Raw genomic sequence first — 5,643 nt, forward strand, 5'->3', positions numbered from 1 at the left:
CCCAATAAAAAAAAAAAAAAAAACAACTTTATTATTCAAGACCCTTCTTTAAGGTTTACTTTTGTTTTTCCATTTGAAGTTCTGGTTTGACTGCAAAAAGGGATCAGTATAGGAGATCCTGGACAGAGTGGGAGAACAATGTGGAACAAAACTCAAAATCATAAAAAAAAAAAAAAAAGACCAACTTTACTAGTCTGATAGAGCCTGGTGGGACCCCAAGACGATTGTCTCTAGTTTCCCTTCAGGTCTGGAACTGAACTCACTCCTGTGGCTTCCAGCCAAACAATAGACAGGCATATAGGGTGAACATTTACATTAGGTAGATACACTCCTTGGAGTGATCAATTGTGGGAGAACAGAAGGGCTATATTTGCACAAGGAGATAGCTCTGAGGCGGGGGCAGGAATGCACAGGAAAGAAGGACACAGGGAAGAGGAAACTACAGGGAGGAAGTGGGAAGAGACCTGGTTACATTGTGGGGAATTGTAGTCAATGTCATGAAACAAAATGTGTGTGAACTGCTGTGTGGAAAATGAATTTGCTCTGTTAACTTTCATTCAAATCACACACACACAAAAAAACCATTGCTGTCGAGTCAGATCTGACTCACAGTGACCCCTCTTTGGGTTTCCGAGGCAGTATCACTACAGAAGTAGATTGCCCAACTTTTCTTCTGAGGGGTGGCTGGTGGGTTTGAACCACCAGCCTTCTGACTAGCAGTCAAATGCCTTAGGCACTATGCTACCAAATCACAATAACAATTAAAAAAAAAATCACCTAACTTTCCATTGGTAAATCATAGTGTATCCATACCAATCTATACCATGGGAAATAATATAACTCTATAAAGAAGGAAGTATTTTATATACTGACAAATACATAACTTTGCCAGTATTTACTTCTCCATTCTAAAGAATGTGATATTTGAGTCCCAGATTTTTGCAATTAGTAGCAATATTGTTTTTTAAATTCTTGTTCTTACCTCTTGGTACTCAGGTGGAATTTGTTCTGTTGGATAAAAACCAAAAAAAAACAAATTCACTGCCATCAGTCAGATCCGACTCAATGACCCCTCTTAGGGTTTCCAAGACAGTATCACTATGGAAGTAGATTGCCCAATCTTCCTTTCGAGGAGTGGCTGGTGGGTTTGAACCACCAACCTTCTGGTTAGCAGTCAAATGCCTTAGACATTATGCCACCATTATCTCCCGTTCTGTTGGATATATATCTGTATTAGTTTCTTTGTTGTTGTTATTATGTGCCATTGAGTTGGCCCTGAATCATGGCGATCCCTCCTTGGGTTTCCGAAGCAGTATCACTACAGAAGTAGGATTGCCCAACCTTCCTTCCGAGGAGTGGTTGGTGGGTTTGAACCGCCAGCCTTCTAGTTAGCAGTCAAGTGCCTTAGGCACTATGCTACCAGAGCTCCTTAGAGGTACTGTAACAAAGTGCCACACATTGGGTGGCTTATAAGAATAGACATTTATAACTCATAGTTGTGGAAACTAGTCCAAATTCAGGGTGGCAGAGCCATGTTCTCTCTGAAGCGTCCAGGGGGAGGATTCTTTCTTGTCTGGTTTCTGACAGCCCCAGGTATTCGTTGGCTTGTAGCTGCAGTGTAATTACACATGAACATCTTCACTCTATCCTTCTCTGTATTTCTTCTCTTCTTTACAGGACACCACTTACATTGGATTAGGACCCACCTGATCCCAGTGTGAACTCATGTTAATGTAAGTGATCTTCAAAGACTATTTCTAACCATGGTCATATTCCTAGGTACAGGGGTTAGGACTTCATAAATTTTTGGAGGACACATTCAGTCTATAACAATATCTAAGTGTAGAATTTCTGGATCATAGTGTATGTGAATGTTCAAAATTACAAGATAGTACCAAATTGGTTTCCAAAGTGAATGTGCCTGTTTATATTCTTACTAACACTGTTGTTTTGGTTATCTAGTGCCACTCTGACAGGAAAATACCACAAATGGGATGACTTTAACAAACAGGAGTTTATTCTCTTACAGTTTGGAGGCTTTAAGTCCGAGTTCAAAGTGCCAGGCTCTAGAGGCTAGCTGAAAGCCCCTCAACCTTAAGCTTCAGCTCTGCCGCCTGCTCCCAGCCCACTGAAGCTGAAGGCTTCACTCAGGCAGCTGCTGGCTGCTCAGACTGACAAACGCAAGGTCAACAAGTACAAAGGCACAGTCCCAATGTTATCAAACAATATGGCAGGCCACTAATTCAAATCCAGAAGTTCCAAAATAGGCAGGGCACCACAGGCTGCTGAACAATGACTTGGCTACATGCAGCATTCAAGCATGCCAGAAAGCTAGAGACCTTCCTCGAAGCTGCTTCTTATATACTGGAAGCAGCCCATATCCCTAAAGCAGCTACATTGCTGCTCCAGTAGATTCCATCATGGAGTTAATTATCAATCTCACCATGGAGAATAATTATATCCAGCTGCCCAGCCACTCAACCAGGCCCAGCCAAGTTGACACACAACCGTAACTACCACAACTGTATAAATGTCCTCACTAATGCACATCCACACCAGCACACTACTGTATAAAGTAATATCTCTTAATAATTTTCACTTCTTGATTACTAAATGCTTCAGGGTAATATGAGAATATTGTTGGGCTCCAGAGTAATATATGAAGATGACTGGATTAACTAGAATCTTGTGTGCTATTTACAGGAGGCACACCTAAAACATAAAGTTAGAGAAAAGTGGATTATAGAAGAATAAGAAAAAGATCCACTCCTAGGTATATTATATACCCAAGAGAACTGAAAGCATGTTCACATAAAAACTTGTGCATATAGCATCATTATTTATAATAGCCAAAAAATTAACTAATGAATGGATATACAAATAGAGTAAATCCATACAATGGAATATACTTGGCCATGAGAAGGCATGAAATACTGATACATGGTACAGCATGGATGAACCTAGAAAACACTGTGCTGAATGAAAGAAACCAAAATATCACACTAAAATCCATTGCCACTGAGTCAACTCCAACTCACAGTCACCCTTTAGTGAAAGAAGTCATATACAAAAGGCCACATAGAAATGAAATCATTTATATGAAATGACCAGAATAGGCAAATCGTTAGAGACAGAGAGTAGGTGAGTGGTTTCTAAGAAATGAGAAGTGACTGCTGATCTGCTGATAGGTATGGAGTTTATTGGGACATGAAAATGTTGTGGAATTAGATAGTGGTGATGTTGCACATCTCTGTGAATATATGTATATATAACCATGAATGTGTGTGTGTGTGTATACACACACATACATACACACATGTATATATGTAACTTGTATGAGTATATAATCACCCAATTATGTAATTTAAAAGGGTGAATTATATTTCAGTTTTCAAAAACCACTAAAGACTAGAAAAATATATACCATGTAAACATTAACCAAAAAAGCTGATACCAATACATTAATAGTTAACAAAAAATAAACTTTAAGGCAAAGCAGTATTACAGGTATAAAGATCACTTCATAATAAACGGTTCAATTTATAGGAAAGATTTTTAAAGTCTTAAATTGTACTCCTAATAACATGGCTTCAAAATATGTATAGCAAAAATGATAGAACTAAAGGGAGAAATTGAGAAATCCAGAATTGAAGTGGGAGATTTTAACCAATTTTCTCAGTAATTAATTCAATAAACAGTTTCAAACTTAGAAAAATAATGAAGATTTAAACCACATGATAAATAAACTGACCTAATAGATACACATAAAACATCACATTCAGCAACAGCAGAAGGCATATTGTCTTCAACACACTTAGAAAAGTTACCCTCTGCCCCCTCCCCCCAAAAAATCTCATACTGGGCCACAGACCAAATCTCAACAAATCTCAAAGGATTGATGTGGCACAGAGTATTTTTTATGACTACTGTGCAAAAATTCTGGTAACTAAAAGATACCTAGAGAAAACCTATATGTTTTCAACTAAGGATTACACTTCTAAATAACCTATGATGAAAGGAGCTATCATAAATGAAATAACAAAACATTTTGAACCGAATCATAGTAACAATGCTGCAAATCAAAGTGTATGGTATATAGCTAATGTAATTTTTAGAGGAAAATTTAAGTTTTAAACATACATATTAGAAAAAAACAGGCTAAAATTTTACATTCATCCCAAGAAGTTAGATTAAAAAAAAAAAGCAAACCCAAGAAAAGCAGAAGAAAGATATAATAAAGATAAGAGCATAAATCTATATAATAAAAAATTTTTTAAAAAAGAAAAGACTAATAGAGATGATCAAGCAGAACAGAAAGCACAAATAATTAACATAATATTATGAAAAATTTATGCCATTTAAAAAATTGTATAATGAAAAATTTTTAGAAAAATACAACTTATGAAAACTAACACAAAAGGAAACCCTGAATTGTTCATATCTATTAAAGAAATTAAGCCTGTAATTTAAAATCTTCCCACAAATAAAACTCCAGGAGTAGATATTTCAATGACTAATATTACAAATGATGTAAAGAAAACATAACACTGGTCTTTAGTGTAAATTCTTCCAGAAAATAGAAGAAAAGGGAAACATATTTTAGCCAAAATGGATTTATTCCAGAAATTCAAGGGTTACTTAACTTTGCAAAATCAATTAATGTAATATTGTAAACTGATATAGATTAGAGGAGGAAAAAAAACATAATTATGCCAATAGATACTAAACAAATCATTAGTAATAAAGTTCAATATTATATTATGACTAAAAAGCAACTTGTTAGGTGCCATCAAGTCATTTCCAACTCATAAAAACCCATGTACCGAAAAAAAAACCCAAACCCACTGCCATTGAGTCCATTCTGACTCATAGCAACCCCATTGGGTTTCTAAGGCTATAAATCTTTATGGAAGTAAATTCCCTCATCTCCTACCTCAGGGCAGCAGGTGGGTTTGAACCACTGACCTTCTGGTTAGCAGCCCAATGTCTTATCCACTACGCCACAAGAGCTCCTTATAACTATGCAGAACAAAACACCACCTGGTCCTGCACCACCATCATAATTTTTGCTATGTTTGAGTCTGTTGTTGCAGCCACTGTGCCAATCCATGTGAGGGTCTTCCTCTTTTTCACTAACCCTCTGCTTTACTAAGTATGATGTCCTCCAGGGACTGGTCCTTCTTGATGATATGTCTAAATTACATGAGACAAACTTTCACCATCCTTATCTCTAAGGAGCATTCTGACTGTACTTCTTCCAAGACAGATTTGTTTCTTCTTCTGACAGTCCATGGTATATTCATTATTCTTAAGCAACATAGGACCTCTGGTGGCATAGTGCCTAAGGCATTTGACTGCTAACCAGAAGTCTGGTGGTTCAAACCCACCAGCCACTCCTCTGAGGGAAGGGTGGGCAATCTACTTCCATAGTGATACTGCCTCAGAAACCCAAGGAAGGGTCGCTATGAGTAGGATCCAACTCAGTGGCGGTGAGTTTTTTTTCTTTTTTTTTTTCAGTCAACATAATTCAAAGTCATCAAATCTTCGATCTCCCTTACTCATTGTCCAGCTTTTGCATGCATATGAGGTAATTGAAAATACCATGGCTTGGAGCAGGCGCAACTTAATCCTAAACTTTTAAAC

Source organism: Orycteropus afer, unplaced genomic scaffold, assembly GCF_000298275.1.
Source record: "Orycteropus afer afer isolate SDZICR_OR568_19922 unplaced genomic scaffold, OryAfe1.0 scaffold00033, whole genome shotgun sequence".
Classification (NCBI taxonomy): Eukaryota; Metazoa; Chordata; class Mammalia; order Tubulidentata; family Orycteropodidae; genus Orycteropus; species Orycteropus afer.